Raw genomic sequence first — 24,017 nt, forward strand, 5'->3', positions numbered from 1 at the left:
GACCTTTCTGCCAAATTTAAACTAAATGTGTAAAGCTCACTAGGCCCTCCTATGAGTTGTTTCCAAAATCTCCATATCACCTATCACAGGCATTGTCAAACTCAGGGGCGTGACCCGCGGGTGGGTCACGGGCGGGTGTCGGGAGGGTCGCAAAACCGTCCGTCGCGGCGCTCCCGATCGCGCAGATTTGCGCACAACAGCTGCAGCAGCTATGCCGGCTGCAAGCGGCCTTCAAAACAGCCGCAAACCTGTAGGACAAATGCGGCCGCACTGCGCATGCGTGCCAGATCATCGGCGTACATGCGCAAAGCTATGCGCATGCGCACCGATGATCGGGCACGCATGTGCAGTGCGGCCGCTTTTTAAAAAAACGGTTGCAGCTTTTTGTTTTACAAGTTCGGGGAGGTCTTATTCATTTATTTTATTCATTTAATTTTTATTTTTTTCATTCATTTTATTTTTATTTACAAGTTTTGGGGAGGGGTTTATTTGATAAAATTTTACCGGGAAAAAATGCAGAACTTTGGACAGATGGAGACTCCATACTTTCTGACACTGGAAGGCTTCACCTTCATCCAACAGGTTCCATTGGAGGAGCGTGTACGAGGGCCAAAGGGACCCAAAACCATTTCCTCCATTTTTGTCAACAGCAAACAAGGTAAGAGAAAATGGTGGGTCACGCAGGTCGGCCGGCGTGGGTCGCGAAGGTCGGCCGGCGTGGGTCGCGAAGGTCGGCTGGCGCGGGTTGTGAAGGTTGGCCGGGTTGGGTCCCGAAGGTTGTCCGTTGGTAAAAATGGGTCCCCGGAAAAAAGGTTTGAAGAACACTGACCTATCATGTGGTAAGATTAATCCAAACTGGATAGAATATTTGAAATGAGACATAAACAAGGTCTTGTCCAAGGACAAATTGGCATATTCCAGTTTATGTTAAATAAATTAATGAATGTAGCCCTATTTCCAGTTTGATTTAGTCATAGCTGAGAAGCAGCTTCTGAAGAAATAAAGCTGAGTTTCTGCATGGTTCTGAAAGGATTCAGATCATTTATTTTAAAAAGTCTTGAAGAACATCTCGGTCAAGCAAGAATGCTTGGATCTGCTAACTGTATTTGAAAGTGGTTTGAGAACTGAGATGGTTTGTTGTTTGAGTGGGAATAAAATTGCAGTTAAGGGTTATTGTGTCACTGTATTGATTAGCATTCTTTAAGGGGCAATTCTAGGCTATTTTTCTGGTTGATGTTAAAGTTATTTTAATACCATGTTAGTAATAAAGTTTTAATATGACATATCCCTATTTTGTGTGAAATCATTCCGAGTGTGAGGTATCCTTTCCTCACAGTCTTGCAAAATTAAATAACATATTGGGGTTTCTGTCTAATGTCCTAGTTACTGTTAGGGTCTGGTCTGGGATTGTAAAGAAAGGCTGGAAAGAGGGTCACCTGACTTCTTTTGTGGATTGAAACCATTCCCATATTTCAAGAGGGAACAAAAATAACATTTCAGACTGATATTGAATCAATATTCTTTCCTGAACTAATCTAAAAGGGTATTTTTTAATTGAATGGATCATTCACTAACAAAGACCCTGGATGTCTAAAACTCTCAAAGTGTTAAACCCACAACGTAGGATGTGCACTCAACATAATCTTCCACCTTATTTGAAAAAGGAGTTTGAACTTGTAAAAGGTCACATGGTGAGGTAGCCATGTTTTCCGTCTACTTGTAAATCAGCTGAAAGCTGCTCTGCACACAGAAAATTCCACCAAAAGTCACCAAACTAGCTGCAAGTCACCTAAGCAGCAAAGGTAATAAACAGCAATACCTTGAAAGCGGGACATCCTAACCAAGAAAGACTCCCCCGATCTGGTCCAGTTAACATTCACCAATAGGGCGGCACGTGGCACAGTGGTTAGCACTGGTACTGCAACGCTGAGGACTTGGGTTTGAATCCCAGCCCTGGGTCACTGTCTGTGTGGAGTTTTCTTGGGTTTCACCCCCACAACTCAAAGATGTGCAGGTTAGGTGGATCGGCCACGCTAAATTGCCCCTTATTAGGGGACAAAAAAATTGGGTACTCTAATTTTCTAAAAAAAACATTCACCTAGGAAATTCAACCACACGAAATCTCAGCCTACTGTAAGATATGAGCAGAATTAGGCCATTGAGCCCATCTCGACAGCTCCTCCATTCAATCATGGGTGAGATGTTCCTCATCTTCACACTTGTGCCTTCTCCCCATAACCCCTGATCCCCTTATTCATCAAGAAATCCCCTTATTAATCAAGAACACCAGATTTGTGCTTTAGGTGCTGTTACCTACAGGGCTACAGTCCAAGAGCTGGAAGGTGGAATTAGACATAGTTATTTCTTAGAATATAAGAAGTGGAATAGGAATAAGCAATTTAGCCTCTTGAATCTGCTCCACCATTCAATACTATCATGGCTGATCTCATGATGGCTTCAACTCCACCGTACTGCCCATTCTACATAACCCTTCAACCCATCACTAATTAAACATCTGTCTAACTCCTCCTTAAATTTACAGCACTGTCCCACCATCCACTGCACTCTGGGGTAGCGAATTCCAACGATTCACAACCCATTGGGAGTAATTTCTCCTTATCTCTGTTTTAAATTTGCTACCCCTTATCCCGAGACTATGGCCTCTCATTCCAGAATGCCCCACAAGTGGAAGCATCCACTCCAGGTCTACTTTATTCATACCGTTTATCATCTTTCATACCTTTTAATCATACTGACAATCCTTCACTTTACCAATCCTTTGTTTCAACTTCAAAGCATTGAGACCTTCCAAGAAACTACAGGCCTGCCTCATGGAAGTGTAAATCAGACACTGAGACAATTACAATATAACAGGATATTATCTTTGTATGTTCCTAATCTTTATGTGGGAGAGAGCTTATGTGAGAACAAGTGTGCGGCACTTTGTTTAGTTCAGGATGTGAGAATAAATAACCTTCTTTATTTTGAAAAACTCAAATGCTTGTTGCTGATTTAATTGGGATAAAAACACCAAGGGTAAGAAAAACATACCTCTCTTGCACACACATATACTGATCACAGACATGAAAGGAAACAAATTCTGTTGATGACAAAGAGAAAGGATTGTTGTCAAATGTGCAAGGAGAAAGGAGTCATTGGCCCATTTCACATCTTTGCCCTCCTCCCCTCTCAGTCACACTCTCTTTCACCACTCCCCTTCCTCTTGTCCTTCCCCTCACATATCCGGTCATCCCCTCTTCTCTCCCTGCCTTTCCTCTCCACTACCTCCTCCTTTGCATTCCCGCCTTCTCTACTCTCCTTCCCTGTTTCCTCTTCTTCCCCCCTTCACCTTCCCTCTCCTTTGCTCCTTACCACCGCATTCGAAGTATCCCTTGCCTTCCCGGCCTCAAATCTATTCATTCTTTCTTGCCCTTCTTTCCTTATTTACCCTCACCTCCCACCCATAACAAAGAACAAAGAAAGGTACAGCACAGGAACAGGCCCTTCGGCCCTCCAGGCCTGTGCCGACCATGCCGCCCGTCTAAACTAAAATCTTCTACTCTTCCGGGGTCCGTATCCCTCTATTCCCATCCTATTCATGTATTTGTCAAGATGCCCCTTGAATGTCACTATCATCCCTGCTTCCACCACCTCCTCTGGCAGCGAGTTCCAGGCACCCACTACCCTCTGTCTAAAAACTTGCCTCGTACATCTCCTCTAAACCTTGCCCCTCGCACCTTAAACCTATGCCCCATAGTAATTGACCCCTCTACCAGAATTGAACACTACACTCCAAGTGTGGCCTAACTAAGGTTCTATACAGCTGCAACATGGCTTGCCAATTTTTATACTCAATGTCCTGGCCAGTAAAGGCAAGCATGTCGTATGCCTTCTTGATTACCTTCTCCACATGTGTTGCCCCTTTCAGTGACCTATGGACCTGTACACCTAGATCCCTCTGACTTTCAATACTCTTGAGGGTTCTACCATTTACTGTATATTCCCTACCTGCATTAGACCTTCCAAAATGCATTACCTCACATTTCTCTGGATTGAACTCCATCTGCCATCTCTCGCCCAAGTCTCCAAATGATCTAAATCCTGCTGTATCCTCTGACAGTTCTCATCGTTTTCCGCAATTCCACTAACCTTTGTGTCGTCTGCAAACTTACTAATCAGACCAGTTACATTTTCCTCCAAATCATTGATATATACTACGAACAGCAAAGGTCCCAGCACTGATCCCTGCGGAACACCACTAGTCACAGCCCTCCAATTAGAAAAGCACCCTTCCATTGCTACTCTCTGCCTTCTGTGACCTTGCCAAATCTGTATCCCTCTCACTCTCTTCTTGCTTCCTTAGTCTCACTCAATTCTGCACCGCGTCTCTCTATTCCCTTCCCTACTCTCTCTGCACCCTCTCCCTGCTCCAACAAAGAACAAAGAACAAAGAAATGTACAGCACAGGAACAGGCCCTTCGGCCCTCCAAGCCCGTGCCGACCATACTGCCCGACTAAACTACAATCTTCTACACTTCCTGGGTCCGTATCCCTCCAACTTCCCTTTGCACCCTCTCTCTCCTTCCCCTCTCTGCTCCCTCTGAACTCTACCTCTCCCCATCCAACCCTCCCTGTTCCCTTCACAACCTCTCCTGTTACGTCTGCACCTCTGCACCCTCCCACCTCTGCAGCCTCACCGACCCCCACACTCGAGCCTGTTCCCTCTTACCTTCACCCTTTCTGCATCCTCTCTCTCTCCACCCCACCTACGCCTCTCCTTTCACCCCCACATCCCACCCTCTTTTCTTCGTACTCCCCTTTCTCCTTGTGCATCCCCCTTCAATCTCCGCAATCTCCCCCCATCTCCTCCAAGTAGTTCGTCTCACACCTCCAGTCATGTGCAGCTGTCGCTGCTGCGCATGCTCCGGAGATGTTGCCCGCGCGGCGCGTGGAGGGGAGTGGGCGGTGGCGGCGCATGCGCGCGACCGGCTGCTCGAGGTGGCGCATGCGCGCTGCCGGCTGCCGGGACGGTTAGTCGGAGGTGCGCGAGCCGGGCGGAGGTTGCAGGTAAAAGCGGCTCACCTTTCTCCTCGAGTAGTTGAGAGAGCAAAACCCCGAGAGCGGCAAACCCTGTCAGTGATTGTTAAAAAAAAAATACACTGCAGCGGAGGAAGGAGGGGAGAATATGGCAGCGCGTTTGTGTATATATGGTATAAATATATAAAATATAGAGAGGTTGGCGAGGGTTTGGAGATGGTTGTTTTTCCACAGGGGGAGATGGTGTTGAGGTGAATTAAGAAGCGATGGTGGATTTTTTGTGAAGGAAAATGTCGAGAGTTTTCCCTAATGCAGCCTTTTTTCTTGTTGTTGCTGGAATGCAGCATTTCTGTTTGCTGGAAATGCATTGCGTGCCGGACCTTTAAAAAACGCAGCGCCGTTTAATGCATTCGGATCCAATTCGCAGCCTGAATTGCACCGAACTTGCGACAGTGTTGCCGAATATTTCCGCTCTCATTCTGCCTCTGGCCAGAGCCCTCCCTCGTTGCCTTGCCACAGTTCTGGCCGCAGTTGGGGCTTTCCTGCTCGGAGGCGGTTACAACGAAGCATTGCAAATTCAGCCTTGCAGCAACCCTTAAATTGCCATATCTACATATGTATATTTAAAAAAACTTTTCGGCTGAACAATTAAAACATCTGATCAAACCTGCCGCGTTTGTCTTTTCGGAATTAAATGCATTTTTTTTTTAAGCTGACTCTGCATTGGAGTCAGCTGTCGGATTATTCTTGTTCAAGGGTGGAAGATTAAGATGTTACTCTTGCTGTTGTTACTCTAATGAAATAAACTGGCGAAATGCCGCAAACAGTAACCTTGTAATATCCGGACACCAGACGATGCAGTCTCACTTGGCTACATCGCAATTCTTATCTCACCTGTATGGTGGTGTTGCCTTGTCTGATTGGTAAAACCGAGCATTGGCAGTGAAAGATAGGAATCTAGGTGGTGATCGCAGACTGAAAATACTCCTGTGGGAGATGTACAGCTGTCTGGAAAAAATTAGATCTATGCAGTAAGATTCACTTGAAAACATTATGGAGCAATTGTCTGAGAATGTATTGCAGCCTCGGTGTCATGCCTTTGAACCAGTTTTGCTTCAGTCCTGTTCCTCATCAGAACCTTTTGATTATGCTGTATTATGGTCAATTATATACAGTGTACATGGTACAATGCTAGTAGAATCTGTTTTACAGACTATTGCATTTTGTTTGTCATGTTTCAGTCTGTAATTTTCATATGTCAGCATTAGCAGGAACACAGTGTTGTCCTTACTATACTTTACATGACACCAGAAAGGTGGTATTCATCTATTGCTTCCAGGTAGGTTACTGAAGGTTGTGCTACTCAGGGTGACCACCACAGGATCTAATACAATCTACAACATTCATACAGAATGATGACATTGTTTATGTGGGTCGAAATATTTAGCCATTAGCCTATATTGAGTCTGAGAGTGCACATAATTTGTCCGTACAAAGATCTTTGTCTAATGCTGGTTTTGTCCTGTATATTCGTTCCTGCACACAGTTAGACTCTAATTGTTGCAACTGGGAATTAAGGTATTATTTAGAATTATTGTCATGTGTACCGAGGTACAGTGAAAAGTATTGTTCTGTGTACAGTCCAGGTGGATTGTTCCATGCATGAAAAAAACATAGGACATAACAATGTAAATACATAGACATGGGGTGAAGCATACGGATTATAGTGCTACAACAGTGGGAAAGATGTATAGAGAGATCAGTTCAGTCCATGAGAGGATCATTCAGGAGTCTGGTAACAACAGGGAAGAAGCTGTTTTTGAATCTATTGGTGCATGTTTTCAGACTTTTGTATCTTTTGCCTGATGGAAGAGGTTGGAAGAGAGAATAACCTGGGTGGAAGGGGTCTTTTATTGTGCTGCCTGCTTTCCCAAGGCAGTGGAGGTGTAGACAGAGTCAATGGATGGGAGGTGGCTTCGCGTGATGGAGCTAATTGTCTAGTTTTCATACAGTTTTTGGTTTAGGTGTCCTCATCAATGTATGTATTCTTGTTGGTGTCCGTCCATTAATGCAATATGGTTATACATCTTTGTAGGTAACACTTTGTTCCTGTAATGTACCTGGACTGTTTTGATCACCTGAAGGGAATTCAGAGAGCAATTCTCCAGAAGTGTTTTACCCCTAGTTTAATTTTTTTGATATTACTTGGCTGCAGTGGTGAAGTGGGATGTCGGGTGGAGGCTACATGAGAGTGCAAAATAAAATCTCTCAGTATTTGGTTTTAAAGTTCAGGTCTGACTCAGAATTGTAAAACTAAGAGTCAATTGATCATGTCTATTTTGGTGATATGCTCTGGAGCTTGAGTTTATATTAGTGTATAGAAAGAGAGCTGACTGAAAAGAAGTGGTGTTTGTGTGTTGAAGGATCACCTTGTAACACCTAAGCATGTCCTCTCTTCAATCGGCTTTCCTTTGTCAATCAGCCATGAATGGAATGTACAGTAAACCTTTTGCATATGGCATGTCAGTCATTTCCTGAACATTGTAGTGTTCATTATCATAAACTCTGGGAGCAGTGTATGCACCCAGTTAATCAGGAAACGGCATTTGTTCTTTGTATTTGTTCATGGGATGTGGGTGTCGCTGGCTGAGCCAGCATTTGTTACCCATCCCGAATTGCCAATTGAACTGAGTGGTTTACTAGGCCATTTCAGAGGGCATTTAAGAGTCAACCACCCGAGTCACATGTAGGCCAGACCAGGCAAGGATGGCAGATTTCCTTCCCTCAAGGACATTAGTGAACCAGATGTGTTTTTCCGACAATCAACAATGGTTTTACGGTCATCATTAGATGTTTAATTCCAGACTTTTATTGAATCAAATTTCACCATCAGCCATCGTGGGATTGAAACCCAAGTGCCCAGAGTATTATCCTGGGTTTGTGGATTACTGATCCAGTGACAATTCCACAACGGCATTGCCTATCTGGATTATTGGCAGAGGTGAGGTCTTTGCTCCAGACTATCTCTCCTTCAGTATTGCTGATAAAAGAATAGCTGGAGGCAGTATTTAAAAAGCAGGTGAATTTAAATACTTATGCTCAAATGAAAATCCTACATTCATGTCCAACATCTAAATGACAAAGCTTTAGTTATGTGCCTAACCAATTATGTATGTTTTATTTTGTTTTATGTCTAAAATTGCACTGCAGAGTGATTCTGGCATGTGCTTATGTTATAAGTATTGATAATGTAAAGATTATTTTTTATATTGCAATTATATATTAAAGCCACTCACAAAAGGTTCACATATATATAAATATGTATGTTCTATATAAACTAGATTGTGTCAGTATTGTCTTGGGGTAGTCCTGCTTTCTTCTCTTTAAAAACATTGGGTTGTAATTGATGTCTATATTAATTGATATGTAGGATTTCTCCATGCACAAACCCTAGTCTGAAGTTGGGAGTATACTTGTTCATTTAATGTTGGCCACTTATGGGATGGTTTTGGCAGCGAGAGCTGAGGCAGATTGCTTGTTTATCTTCTCATCCAGGAACTGATACATGGGACTTGACCAAAAAATGGGAGGAAAATGAAAAAACTGTTTTAAAAAAAAATATATATATATATATTTTTTTACCTATCCTTTTCTATTTTTTTTGTTCCAGACAGATTTGTGTTCTCAGAGAATTAAAGGATATGGTGAATGGGTGGGAAAATGAAGCCCCCAAACACCCATAATTATATTGAATGGTGGAGCAGACTCGATGGGCCTTCTGGCTTACCCCTCCTGTTTATGTCCTTATAATAAAAAAATAATAATAATCGCTTATTGTCACAAGTAGGCTTCAATGAAGTTACTGTGAAAAGCCCCTAGTTGCCACATTACGGCGCCTGTTCGGGGAGGTCGGTACGGGGATTGAACCCGTGCTGCTGGCCTTATGTTAATCTGGGCAGCACCGAATGGGATTGTAGTAGAATGAGATATTTAGAAGAGTCATGTCTTGTCTGCCCAAGCTTGCGCTACGCCCAAGGAGCTGTGCCTTGTTCATTTTTATCTTCTTGAACATGTATGTATATTTTAATTTTTGAGGCATATTCTTAAACTCAAATTTGTGGTTTTGCAGTTCAGTCAAAAATGTTCTTCTGAAAGTTAAATAACTGTGTGGGAACACTGTTCTTTTAAGTATCTCCACTGAACATGTAAGCAGCTTGGAATTGATTTACTCTATCATTCCTCATGCAGTGTGCATGTATGGATGTCATTACATCAACCGTGCAGAAAGCAAGATTCAAGAGAAAGAAAGAATCTTGTTTTTATAATGGGCGTTGAATTTCTTGAGGTTTTTTCTGGAGGAAATCTGTGCACAAACAGTCGTGTTTGAGAGTCATGATACTAAATATTAATTCAATCTTGCCAGTTCCAATTCTGACATTCTTAGTGGTCTAGATTTTGTAATTATAACACTCCGCCCATCCTGTCTATTCCCCTGATTTGCAGACACAAATTGAAGGGTGGGAATAACTGGTTTGTTAGTTTTACCCCATAGCGATACCTGAAATATCACAGATGAACATTTCTTCCCATACCCTCCACCCTACATTTCACCACCTCTCCATACTTAGCCCTGCAGTCATGTCATATCAAAAAATAAAACTGGTGAGGGATAAATACTTCTGGAGAATTGCTCTCATGAATCCCCCTTCTGATGATCAAAACCAGTACAGGTAGATCACGAACAAAGTATTGCCTACAAATACAGCTACTTTATTTCTATATAATGTTTCTAAGCAGCATGCTCTGGAGCATTAGTAACTCCAGAAACTAACTACACACTGCAGCAAGTCGTTACTACTGTACCCACAGCACATGTGCGTGACCACATGATTCATTTCAACAGGGATAAAGGTGTGACACCTAGGAGACTCTGAATTGGCAGTTGCCTGTTTTTGCATGTGTAAAGTTATGCAGACAACATTGTGATTCTGAAGCATGCATTTGGATAATATTTAAATAATGACAGCTTTTGAAGCGGCATAAAATGTTGACTCCTGTAGGTTTTTTTGCTCTGGCAGACATATGTATCCTCTTTGAAATCACTATCGTGTTGTTGATGCTTTGGTACATTATAGTCAGCTTGTATCTTAATGGAGCATACATTAATACATCACGTTTATTTCATGCACAGTGATGCAGCATATTTGCGTAATATCTCATCGACCAGGAGAGCTGGGTCTGAATTGTAGTGATCTCACTGACTTCTCTCAGATCCACTGAGCACAGCACTAAGTGTTAATCAAGTGCCTTGCTGATGGAAAGGTCAACAAATTGACTTGTATCATGCTAGCCACTACTAATGCCTGACCAGAAATGGTGTATATATTACATGTAGAAGCTTGCTAGTTTGTGTCCTTCCCAGTGGTTGGGATTACTTTTGTGCTAGGGAGGAATACATACAAGAAATCTCAAAATAATTTGATTGTTAAAGATGAATTTGGTCCAGGTGATGCTGGGAAATGGAAGAGACAAATTGCCCCCAATAAACATCATAACCACAACTACATCATGGACTTGATTATGCTTTTGCTTCCAGAATGAATGTTGACTCTGACCTTGTTGTACTATCAATATTTTCAGTTTATCTAACCAATTCTCCTTGTGACCTGTTTGAGTGAGTTTGTCAATTACAGCCACTGTGCTCCTTGGAAATTGGATTGGATTTGTTTATTGTCACGTGTACTGAGGTATAGTGAAAAGTATTTTTCTGCGAGCAGCTCAACAGATCATTAAGTACATGGGAAGAAAAGGGAATAAAAGAAAATACATAATAGGGCAACACAAGGAAATTAAGTTGTAACTGCTAAAACATTGTTAAATAGAACTTCTATAGTCATTTGATGTGACTTTTAGCCAGTGTGTTTGGGATTGAATTTGGTTCCAAAGTCAAAAGGGCAGTTTGTTAAACCACAATTGAAACGAGCGGATTTTCTTTTGTGTCTGAGTTCCTTTTTAGTGCCATTTAAATATGTATCATAACTGATCTTTATGAATCTCTGCTTTCATGATGGTGCTCCAGACCTTCTAAATTCTGGTTAGTAGTGTTGTTGCCAAGGGAGATTTCTGTATTCTTTGAAGCTTTGAGCCAACTATAAATATTATTTGTGCATTCTAGTCTGAATCTTTTTATTTTGAGGCACAGAAATAGTTGGCTAATTTAAATAATAATTTCAAGCCAATATTTTGTCTTGCTATTTGAGTACAAATCCATCATCGTTTCATAATAGTGGCTTACTGTAGTTGAGTTGTAGCAAAATTAGAATCTAATACTAATAGCATAACTTTTATTTCATTTAATACAAGCATAGTCCATCCAGTGCATACAAACTCTCTTTAAATGGCAAAAAAATTACTGTGAATCACAATGGTTCAGTGTAAGACTCACTGATTTACTGTAGTTTTTAAACTTCTGGAGTGGACTCACTGGTTGCAGGTACCAATATGAAACATCATTACTACTAACCTACTTTAATAAAAATATATATTAAAATGTAGAGTTTTTCCATTTTTACAAATAATCCAAAACCCCTCAAAACTGGCACAGTATGGTATCCATACATGAGTACAGAAAAAGTTTTAAGAATACCAACACAGTTGTTTCTTCGATGTAGTGCCTCAAACCATTTCATATAAATTTTAAAAATGGATAAACTAGAGAATAGGGAGAAGAGAAAGGAAGCATGGCAATATGATGCACACCTTCACACACAGCAAATTCAAAACGGTGCTGCATAACTAATGGAAATCTTTGTAGTAGCAAGTCAGACACAGTGGAGCCTATAAATAGAGTTCCTGTACTTTTCGGAATGCATCGATTTAGAACAGAGTCTGCAAGTTATGAACCCTATAGGGATATGCTCCATAATAATTTTATGCCAATTTCGAATTGAACGATTCTTATCGCTAATCCAGGAGCAAAGGATGTTCTTCTGTGCTAATATGCTAATCCAGGAGCAAAGGATGTTCTTCTGTGCTGCGAAGGTTAGTATATATATATGCCTCTTTTCCATTAGAGTCAATGATTCAATCTGGGAGCCTCAGAATTGGGAATAAATGAACAAATTCTAAGGCCGTACCAAATATCTTCTCAAGCTGTTTACCAGACGAGTAGGTTTGAATTTTGACACAGGACCACACACACTGTATAGTCACCCTCAATTATCTGGCATTATAGGCACATTGGAATATAGCAAGATGAAACCTGTATCTCAAAATAGGTGTGATATGCAGATGTTGCAATATTTTGAACTGCGCCTCCTTCATTCGATTACAGACTGAAATTTTATTGGCATATTCCCATATATTACCCCAGGTCCCCTCATCAATATTAACCGCAAGGTATCTTTCTCAAGGCCGCAACCTTTCAATAACACACAGGATCTAGAGGCAGGCCGGGTCCAGGGAAATATTGAAGATACGGAATGGGGCTTGGGTTGTGGTGGTGAAGCCAGGGAAGTTAAATGAGGCGTTCAGGGAGTATTACAAGGAATTGTACAGGGCAGGCCCGGGGGGGAGAGGAGGGGGAAGTGGGACAATTTTTAGACAAGCTGCAGTTTCCTCAGCTGGAGGAAGTAAAGAGGCAGGCGCTAGAGGAGCCCCTGGGGTTGAGGGAGGTACTGAATAGTATAAGGGGAATGATGTTGGGGAAGGTGCCAGGGCCGGATGGATATCCGATGGAATTTTATAAGGAGTTTGTGACGCTGGAACTGCATCTCATGCGGGCATTTAACAAGGTGCTGGAGATGGGGGGAGTGCTGGAGACGACGACGCAGGCAGTGATTACATTAAGAAGGGGAAGGACCTGGTGGAATGTGTGTTGTATAGGCCCTTATTGCTGTTCAATGCGGATGTGAAAGTGCTGGCTAAGTTGTTGGCGGGAAGGATGGAGGGTCGTGTCCCGGGGGTGGTTGCGGAGGACCAAACAGGCTTCGTAAAAGGCAGGTAGTTCTTGAGCAATATAAGGAGGTTGTTAAATGTAGTTATGAACATGTCGGGAGCCCTGGTACCGGAGGTAGTGGTGTCTATGGACGCGGGGAAGGCTTACGATCAGCTGGAGTGGCGGTACCTGTTTGGGGTTCTGGGAATGTTTGGGCCGAGGTTTGTGGCATAGGTACGCTTGCTATATGTGGCACCGAGAGCGACTGTGTGGAAGAACGACATGAGCTCACGGAACTTCGAATTGCACCGGGGAACAAGGCAGGGTTGCCCACTGTTGTTTGCACTGGCTATAGAGCCATTGGCAATGGCTCTTAGGGGATCGATAGAGTGGCAGGGGATTATGAGGGGACAGAGGGAACATCGGGTGTTGTTCTACGCTACCTACTATTATAAGTCTCGGACCCGCTAGGGAGCATGGAGAGGATCATGGGTCTGCTGGGGAGGTATCGGGCGTTCTTGGGGTACAAGTTGAACGTAGGGAAAAGCGAAGTGTTCCCGGTGAATGAGTTGGGACAGGGAGCCAGTTTGCAGGGGGGCGGGGGTGGAGAGAGGGTGAAAAAGGGAAAAATGTGTATAAACTGTATAGTTGATTGTTGGAAAGCTTATTTCCCGATTTGGTTGTGTTGTAACTTTTTTTTATATATGTTTGTAATAAAATACATTGCAAAAAAATACGCGCGCAGGATCTAGAGCATAGTGTCATAAAACGTACCTCATTAATCTGCTGAAATCAGGAATTTTTTTTCCACACGGGAGATTGAAGCATCAAGATGCACAGTTGTCTTTTTAAGGATGAATTCGCTTAAGGTGCAAATATTTTTTTAAAAAAGTGTCTCAGGATGTCAAAATGTTGGTAAAACTGCTCAAAAGATATCAAAGAAGCACCACTGAATATGTCTCTATCTCTCCAGATATTGTGTCCATGGTCCATGGCGTCAAGGTAGCACAGTGGTTAGCACTGCTGCCTCACAACGTCAAGGATCTGGGTTAAATTCCGGCGTTGGGTGACGATGTGGTGTTTGCACTTTCTCCCGTGTCTCCATGGGTTTCCACTGGGTGCTCCGGTTTTCTCCCACTGTCCAAAGATGTGCAGGTTAGGTGAATTGACCATGCTAAATTGCCACTGAATGTAGGTTAGGTGTGGTTGTGGGGATAGGGTGGGAGAGTGGACGTAGAGAGGGTGCTCTTTCAGAGGGTCGGTGCAGGCACAATGGGCTAGATGGCCTCCTTCTGCACTGTAGGAATTCTATGGTTCTATAAGAACTGGTAGAAAATCCGGGTTGTCCTGAATGGGAGAGAGAGAGGATGTTAATTTAGATCTCCTTTCCACCTGACAGACCATCCTCCGTGCTCGAAGAAGGTTGATAATTATAGGATTCTCACATTTGGCAGATCCAGCCTTAGAGTTTCCTATAAAACAGCAGAGTTTGGCCTGCTTCAATGTCAAGCCAAATGGTGGAGGGTTCATCTCTGACCCAATCCCTGATAAACCTAAGATGTGAGGCTAATTGATACATTTTAATATTCGGCACTCCTAGCCCACCACTTCGATGACTTTCAATTTTAATGATCACCAATAGGGCCAGTGCCATGTCATAGCATTAAAGGCACCGTTGACTGGATTTAATTAATTTAATTTTTTAAGCTTTCCAATAATATGACGCAATATTTTAATTTTACACTTCATAACTTTTCAGTTGTTTGATGTGCATTCCTTCATGTTACATGGCAAAATCTTTGCTCGCGACTTTGAATGAAATGGATTTTGCATACATCACAACTCTAATTGCTAGAGAATTAAATTATTTCCCAGCAAGAGTTTTCCACTGTTCATGTCTTGGGTATTCATCATCAGATGTAGCACAACCAGTTACTGATAGTCTTGTGCTTCAGTGATAGGATTAAATGAAGGGCGAGTGGAGGCTTGTGTTGTCGACTCTGTAAATTTATGAAAACTCTAGCCGCAGAAGAAGATTGTTCCCCTCCCTCTGCTGCAACAATTTTCATCTTTCAACCAGACATACTTTTGACGGTTCTGAGAGTGTTTCCTTGGCACATCATTGTAGGCACTCTTATATTGTGCACCCTTGCTTGTCAGAACTACGTTAAAACTCATTTGAGTGTAAAATCTTCAGGGCCGACCGAGAGAGAGGAAAACAGTTTTAATTCTATTAGGTGGGGTGGAATTGAAATTCTGTTACAGAAATAAAGGAACATGTTAACCTACTGTGCTATCCGGTCTCCAGAATGTTTTCCCTTCATTGCCTGGCATGCGGTTTTTACAAATAGTCGATTATTTAATAAGCCACCGTATATACCATCTCCTACATTAATAGTGTTTGGGAATTAAATCTGATGATAAATTTGAGAACCAATTGCCTTTTCAGAATGGGCTCTGGGCAGAAAGAAATACCAGAAGAACTTGTTTCATACCTGCAATAATTCAGAAATGTGGGGCCCCGGTATTGAGGACTATTGTGGAGGAGGTGCCGTTGCCTATCCTGGTGAGGAAGTCAAGGATCCAGCTGCACAGGGAGGGGTCAAGTCCAAGATTGCAGAGTTTGATTGTCAGTCTCACGTAGGTGTCCTTGTTGTTGAGGTGTTGATTGTAGGGCCAGGGAGATAGCATCTGCTGTGGACCGGTTGCAGGGATAGGTGAACTGCAATCGATCAAGACCGTTCAGGAGGCTGGCATTGATCTGTCTTCTGACTAGCCGCTCAAAGTATATCATGATATCAGATGTCAGGGCCATCGGTTGGTAGTTGTTGCGATAGGCTACCTTGTTTTTCTTTGGTATTAACTGGTATTATGGTGGCCTTCTTGAAGGAGGTGGAGACCTTGGCGTGGAGAAGTGTGGTGTTGAAGATGTTTGCAAATATACTCGGCAGCCATTCTGCACAGGATCTGAGTGCTCGCCCAGGGACTCCGTCGGAATTGAACAACTAAATTCTATGCCCTGACAGCTAACATTATGTTGCAAACAAAAAAAAGCATGTGCATTAAAAAAAAATCTTAAATTTCAATTTGGAGCAGCAGGAGGTCAAATGATAGCACAGGCAACTGATGGGGAAGATTCTGTAAGGGAGGCTGAAGCAGTTATTGGAGATCAGGAAATCAGTACAGCCATGCTTATTTAATCCTTCTAGTTAATGAAACAGCCGAGACCATAAATGTTTGTTCATGAAGCAGCAAGTTCATTTGAGTGATCAGGTATATTCAAGCTCCTGGAGTTAACTGACACCATCTTACAAATAGATTCTATTGTAGTTGATGATTGTTCTAAATGCTGGTCTTACATAAAATGTTTTTTGTAATTAAAGCAAAAATCTCCTGCACAATTGCTTTTTTCTGCCTACCCACCACCATCATGCCCTCGCTGTGTAATAAATAACTGGCAACTAAATATATTTTATTGAATGGAGAAAATTTGGTTAGTGTAATAAGATCTTAGCACCACTACCCCCCCCCCCCCCCATCCCTATCCCCTTAAAAAAATATTCCATTAGCTCTTCTGCCCTTTATTATTGCACAGCTTAAATTCACAGTCTCCAGAATTTAACAAAATTCTACTCATTTATGTTTCTTATCTCCTTGAGTATTGAAAAGATTATATAAGATTTTGCCTATTTTACATTTTAGAAGATTTGTTTAGAATCTTCTTGGGATCTTCCAGTGCCAACCCTTTCTTGACGTGTCACTGTAACATAGACTGGTGAAGAAAACAGCAACTTCCTGCATGCTGCAACAATTTTTGTCAATGTTCTGCTATATCTAAGGTAGTTTAATTATTTCTTATAATGTCTAGAAAAATTAGATTCACAGGAAACATGATTGCAAAACTGAATAATCTGAGGAAGTAAGTTCTTTACAGCACCTGGGCACTTGCAGATAAGCAAGAATCCATTGGTTTACCCTAAGGCATTTAAGTCTGATATATTGTGAATAAAATATTTTTCTTAACCCAGGCTTTTGTTGAATGTACAGTATGTTACAGAATTTCTATTGTGTAAAATCTTTGCAAAACTGTATTAATTAAAAGGTGTTGCCACAATAAAATGCATTTTAAAATTTATTTTTATTGTACCTTTTTCAAGAGTCTGCATTCACAGAAATATTTGATGAAGTCATTGTGTGGGTTAATTATATGGTGCTTACAGAAGGAGTAAATTGATGTACTAAGTTTCTTGGCAGGTTGCACTGTGCTGGAAGCAATGAGTATTTAAGCTATTAAGCTCTTTTTCTTTTTTACTGTGGGGTTCAGGAGAGGAATGAGGGAGTCTTGATTAGTAGTGAGGTGGTTGTTGGTGGGGGTCGGCGTCCTTGCCTGTCTGTGCATCTATTCCTTTTTCTGGTTTATTTGCCCTTGTGTGCTGGCCTACGTTCTTTTGGGAAGTGATTTGGGTAGATTTGGGTATTTGGAGGGGTGGGGCTGTGCCAAGTGAGCCATTAAGTGGTGAAACATAAATTATTTAATGCTTCATCAGGTTCAAATAAATTACTGTTTTTAAACATGACTGCTCTTATGGCCAGTGAAATTCTGTAACCAGTCACTGGACTATGATGCTGGGCCATTGCTTTGTTTTTTCAGCTTCAAGAGTAGCAAATATTGTAACAAATCAAGGAACTTGCTCAGTTCATCAATAAATATTAGTACTGAGGATGTCTAATGAGGTTTTTGAATTAACCACTTGATGACCACACCTTAATTTGCATGCTTATAATCAATGTAAAACCATAATACCCTGACTTATAAGAAAATGACTGATTGAGAACACTGTTGTAATTAAGGAATATAAAAAAGGCTGTCATTGGTTGTCATGATGTCATGTTAACCTATTTTGATGTAGGGACCTATACTTTTCATTCTGGCTTTGAAAACGCCTCATGACTTTGATTTGCTGCCAGATATTGACCAAGTATTCGGGTGTAGGCTATTTAAATTTGACTTGCTGGAATGATCAGTCCTTGCAGTGCATGTAGACATTGCATATTGACTCCTAATGCTGTCTTTATAGTGTGGACATAGGTTTGACACCGATACCTGTTTTAGAGCACTCAATCATATTGCAGTCGCTGCAGTTCCTTTCATGTTGAATAGGAAGACACAGTATCAGCTTCGACTTGTAATGCACGATTCATATAAAAACATTGCACAGGAGAAATGGGCAGAGCTGGGGGAGAGAGTTAACAGATGTCTGAAAGTATAGATTTTTGATGAGGCTTTTAAAAGGCACAGAGAAAAAATAGCAAAGTTGAGAAATTTAGAGAAAGTGCAGAGAATTGAGTTGAGACAGCTGAAGACTCTGTCTGCATACTTATATAAGCATAGTGTTTGCTAACCGGTCTGAAAGCTGCTGAGATTTTTGATCTTGGTAAAGGGCTGACAGTACAGTTGGCTCTTTTATAACATTAAAAATTTAACAGCAGTCCAATGAATCACTTGGGAACTCTTTAAACTTAAATTTTAAAGATTAAAATGTGGGCTTAGAATAGGTTCCGCCGGCAGAACCTAAGAATTGTCGGGCTCCCGGAGGTGGCTGAAGGAACGGACGCTGGGGCATACGTCGCAGGCATGTTTGAGAAGCTGCTGGGGGATGGGGCATTCTCCCGGCCCTTGGAGGTGGATAGGGCTCACAGAGCACCTGCGAAGAAGCCGCGAATGGGGTCCCCCGAGGGCTATGGTGGTGAGATTTCACAGGTTCTCGGATAAGGAGCGTATTCTGCAGTGGGCCAAGCAGACACGGAACTGTAAGTGGGACATTAGCATCCTGCGGGTTTACCAAGACCTGAGCATGGAGGTGGCCAGGAGGAGAGCAGGCTTCAATCAGATCAAGACGATCCTTTTCAAGAAAAAGGTGAAGTTTGGACTGTTATACCCAGCATGTCTTTGGGTCACGCATGAGGATCAGCACTTTTACTTTGCGTCGCCTGAGGACGCGTTGGACTTTGCAAGAAAGAAAGGGCTGACGAAGGACTGAGCACTTTTGAACTTGGCTGCAACGTTCTTGTTTCTGTTTTCTCTGTATTGTTTCTCTGTTTTTGTGAAAAGTTTCTCGCTTTCATCATAGAATTTACAGTGCAGAAGGAGGCCATTCGGCCCATCGAGTCTGCACCGGCTCTTGGAAAGAGCACCCTACCCAAGGTCCACACCTCCACCCTATCCCCACAACCCAGTAACCTCACCCTACACCAAGGGCAATTTTGGACACTATGGGCAATTTAGCATGGCCAATCCACCTAACCCGCATATCTTTGGACTGTGGGAGGAAACCGGAGCACCCGGAGGAAACCCACGCACACATGGGGAGGATGTGCAGACTCCGCACAGACAGTGACCCAAGCCGGAATCGAACCTGGGACCCTGGAGCTGTGAAGCATTTGTGCTATCCACAATGCTACCGTGCTGCCCAAAGATATATTATGTTTGTCAAAGATGCATTGCATTGGCTACCCTTGACTAACCTAAGCATTTTTAAATGTTAAATCAAATTGTAGATTTCAAATGATTGCCCAGAACTGAGATTAGACCAACTAAGGATTAATTCATTCCATCTTTTTTCTAAATTTAGAGTACCCAATTATTTTTTTCCAATTAAGGGGCAATTTAACGTGGCCAATCCACCTACCCTGCACATCTTTGTGTTGTGGGGGCGAAACCCACGCAAACACGGGGAGAATGTGCAAACTCCACATAGACAATGACCCAGGGCCGGGATCGAACCTGGGACCTCGGCACCATGAGGCAGCAGTGCTAACCCACTGCGCCATCGTGCTGCCCTATTCATTCCATAAATGAAGTTTTGCTTGGAACCAGCAGGAGAGCTGGGTGAGTTTAGGTTTTCATTTGCACTGTTGGGGGATGGAGGTGTACTAGTTTTGATCTTGGTGTTTTTCGGTTGGGCAATTGTGTGGGGACTGTTTGATGTTGGAGTTTGTTTGCATGAGCGGGGTTGGGAGGGAACAAGAGGTGGCAGACTATCTGGAGCCGGATATGGGGGCCACCGAGCTAGCTGGGTGAGCTAGCTCTCGGAAGTGCAGTGGGGGGGTGCATATGTTTGGTTTAGGAAAGGGATTGGGTTACAGGGTGTTGTTGCTGGGGGGGGGGGTGGGAAGAGGGGGAATGAATGTTCTGCTGGTGAGGGAGGGATTTGGGCTGAGGGACAGAGGGGGGGTCGGGCAGGGGGCTGCCTGGGGATGGACCGGTGGAGGCGCGCATCATGGGCTGGTGGCGGGCCTAAAAAAAGGGGATAACTGATTGGCGGGGGGGGGGGGGGGGTGCAATGAGCCCCCAACTAGGCTGATCACCTAGGATGTTTGAGGGTTAAATGGGCCGGTCAAAAGGGCACATGTGTTCACGCATCTTAGGGGATTGAAGGCGGACGTGGTGATGTTGCAGGAGATGCACCTTAAGGTTACGGACCAGGTTAGACTGAGGAAAGGCTGGGTCAGCCAGGTGTTTCATTCGGGACTAGATTCAAAGACTAGAGGGGTCGTGATCCTGATCAATAAGCAGGTGGTGTTTGAAGCGGGTTGAATTGTCTCAGACGTGGGAGGTCGGTATATTATGGTCAGTGGGAAACTGGAGGGGGTGCAGGTGGTGTTAGTGAATGTATATGCGCCAAATTAGGATGATGTGGAGTTTATAAAGAGGATGCTGGGGTAGATACCGGACCTGGACTCGGACAGATTGGTCATGGGAGGGGACTTCAATACAGTTATGGACCCGGGCTTAGACCGGTCAAGCTCTAAAACGGGCAGGGTGCCAGCAATGGCAAAGGAACTAAGAGGGTTCATGGAGCTGATTTGGGAGGGGGGGGGGGGGGGGGGGGGATCCATGGAGGTTTGGGCAGCCGAGGGCGAAGGAGTTGCCCTTCTACTCACACGTGCATAAAGTGTACTCCCGGATTGATTTCTTTATTTTGAGCAGGGTCTTTCTGGCCGGGGGAGTGGACACGGGGTATTCGGTGATCACAATCTCAGACCATGCACCGCACTGGATTGACCTGCAGGTTAGTAAAGACAGTAATCAGCGCCCGCACTGGAAGTTAGATGTGGGACTTTTGGCGGATGAAGGGGTGTGCGAGTGGCTGAGGAAATGTATTCAGGACTACCTGCAGGTCAATGAAATGGGGGAAACTTCGGCAGCGGTGGTTTGGGAAGCACTGAAGGCGGTGGTAAGGGGGAGCTGATCTCAATCCGGGCTCATAAGGAGAAGGTTGACAGGGCAGAGACGGACAGACTGGTAAAGGAGATATTGCAGATCGATAGGAGACATGCACGGTAGCATAGTGATTAGCACAATTGCTTCACAGCTCCAGGGTCCCAGGTTTGATTCCCGGCTTGGGTCACTGTCTGTGCTGAGTCTGCACGTTCTCCCCGTGTGTGCGTGGGTTTCCTCCGGGTGCTCCGGTTTCCTCCCACAGTGCAGGTTTGGTGGATTGGCCATGCTAAATTGCCCTTCGTGTCCAAAATTGCCCTTAGTGTTGGGTGGGGTTACTGGGTTATGGGGATAGGGTAGGGTGCTCTTTCCAAGAGCCGGTGCAGACTCGATGGGCCGAATGGCGGCCTCCTGTACTGTAAATTCTATGAAATATGTTTTGGACATGTCCAAAGCTTCGGGGATTTTGGCAGGGGTTTGCGGACGTCATGTCCAAGGTTTTAAAAACAAGGGTGGCGCTGGGTCCAGAGGTGGTGATTTTCGGGGTGTCGGAAGATCCGGGAATCCAGGAGGAGAAAGAGGCAGATGTTCTGGCCTTTGCTTCCTTGGTAGCCCGGAGGCGGATACTATTGGCATGGAGGGACCCAAAGCCCCCGATGTCGGAAACCTGGCTATTGGACATGGCTAGCTTTCTCTGAATGGAGAAAATTAAGTTCGCCTTGAGAGGTTCACTGTTAGGATTCACCTGGAGGTGGCAACCGTTTGTCGACTTCCTTGCGAAAAATTAATCGTCAGCAGACCGGGGGGGGGGGGGGGGGCGGGTGGAGATGGGAGATGGGAAATAGTTTAGGTTAGAGTAGGGGAGGCAGCCGCGCGTTGGAGGGCTCCCGTTCGGGAACGGCATTGTCGGGGGTTAACGCCCGATCCTAGGGCCAGCGAAGGCAGTAAAAGTCGGCAGACAGCACAGAGGCGGGGAATGTCAAAGACCAGCAAAAAAACGGCCATGAAAAAAGCGGCTGAAAGTCTGTCGGGGAGCGGAAAGGTCACCGCGGGTCAGTAAAGAAAATGGAGGCTGGAGCACCAGGGGAGGTCGCATTGCTTACGGCTGAAGAAATAACTAAGATGATGGCTGCGGAATTCGAAAGGCAGTTTGCAAAATGCATGGAGACGGTGAGGAAGGAGATGAGGGAGGTTTTGAGTGTGCTGGTGGGGGAGGCGATTTCCCCGGTGATGGCGGTGGCGAGCGCAGTGGCGGAGGTGCGAGAGCAAGGGGAGGCGCTGAAGGAAGTAGAGGAGACGTTATTGCATCACGGTGATCAACTTGCCTCGATGGGGAAGGAGATGCGGAAGGTGATGGACATTAACAAGGATCTGCGAGGAAAGATGGAAGACCTGGAAAACAGATCCTGGCAACAGAATTTGAGGATTGTGGAGCTGCCCGAAGGAGTTGAAGGACCGAAGCCGACTGAGTATTTTGCCACGATGCTGGCAAATTTATTGGGGGAGGGGGGGATCCCTCCCGATATGAACTGGATCGGGCTCATCGGTCGTGGAGGCCTGTACCAAAGGTGAGTGAGCCGCCAAGGGCAGTGACTCTGTGCTTCCGTAGGTACAGTGTGAAGGAGAAGGTCCTGAGCTGGGCCAAGCAGAAGCGGGTGGTGCAGTGGGCTGGAGCTGGTATACGTGTATACCAGGACTTTACGGTGGAGCTGGCGAGGAGGCGGGCTGCCTTCAACCGGGTGAAGAGGGCACTGTACATTAGCAAGGTGCAGTGCGGCATTGAATATCCAGCGAAGCTGAGGGTGACTTATAAGCTCAGGGACTTTTATTTTGGAACGGCGAAAGCAGCGGAGGAGTTTGCGAAGGCAGAAGGACTGTGGCAGAACTGACAAATTGAGAAATGGCCATGTGCCGATGTAACCTCATGACTGTATTTTCTTCTTTTTTGTTTCACTGCGTGCGGGTGTAGGGGCTAAAGGAGCCAATGTTGTATATATTTGGACAAGGGAAGGGATGGGACTTTCACTCGAAATGAGGGCTCTTTGGGGTGTAGGTGGATATGAGGGGTGTGTGAGCTAAAAGGGGATCTCTGGGCTTTCCTAGGGTCGGGCAAGGGGGAAAGGGACCCGGGCGGGGGCCTCCACGCTGGCTGGTTTAAGCCGGCCAGTGAACGGGAGGGAGGTGGGGGGAGGGGCTGCGGCCGTCGGAGCCTGGCAGAACAGGGCCCGAGTGGTCTAGCCGGGGTGGAAAGTTGGGGGGAAGGAACCGAGGTTGGGAAGAGGAGTTTTACAAGAGGCAGTGGACCGGAGGAGCTGGAGACTTTGAGGGGAGGGGGGTGTACAACTCTTGGGTATCATGTACGGTACCCTTTCAGAGGCTGGATGGCGTTGAGTGTAGGGGGGAAGGGGGGAGTGGACTCTATAGGTGAATGGTGACCATGGGCGGACTCCTTTTTCTTTTTCTCCTTTTTCTGGGTGGGGTGTACATTTTTGAAGGAAAATGTAGAATAAAAAAATATGTTTAAAAAATAAGCATTTATTGCTCATCTCTCATTGCCCTTGAAAAAGTAGTGAGCTGCTGCCTTGAACCGCTGCAATCCATATGGTGTCGGTACGCCGACAGCGTTATTAGGGATGGAGTTCCAGGTTTTTGAACCAGTGATGGTGAAGCAACGCTGATATATTTCCAAGTTAGGATAGTGGGTGATGAAACTTTAGGTGATGATTCTTTTATGTCTCTGCTGCCCTTGTCCTTCAAGATGGTAGTGGTTGTGAGTTTGGAAAGTGCTGTATGAGGAGGCTTGGTGAGTTCCTGCAGTGCACC

General features: G+C 44.3%; 1 protein-coding gene across 2 annotated transcripts in view; it reads left to right on the forward strand.

Moving 5' to 3' along the window:
* Nucleotides 1-5,017: 5,017 nt before the first annotated feature.
* ahdc1 (AT hook, DNA binding motif, containing 1) overlaps nt 5,018-24,017 on the forward strand; it is a 296,855-nt gene continuing 277,855 nt past the window's right edge. For both annotated transcript variants that reach the window (XR_011940848.1, XM_072500577.1), the window contains exon 1: nt 5,018-5,067. The gene's annotated coding sequence lies outside the window, so the exon portion shown is untranslated. The remainder of the gene's footprint in view (nt 5,068-24,017) is intronic.

Source organism: Scyliorhinus torazame, chromosome 1 (genome assembly GCF_047496885.1).
Source record: "Scyliorhinus torazame isolate Kashiwa2021f chromosome 1, sScyTor2.1, whole genome shotgun sequence".
Lineage (NCBI taxonomy): Eukaryota > Metazoa > Chordata > Chondrichthyes > Carcharhiniformes > Scyliorhinidae > Scyliorhinus > Scyliorhinus torazame.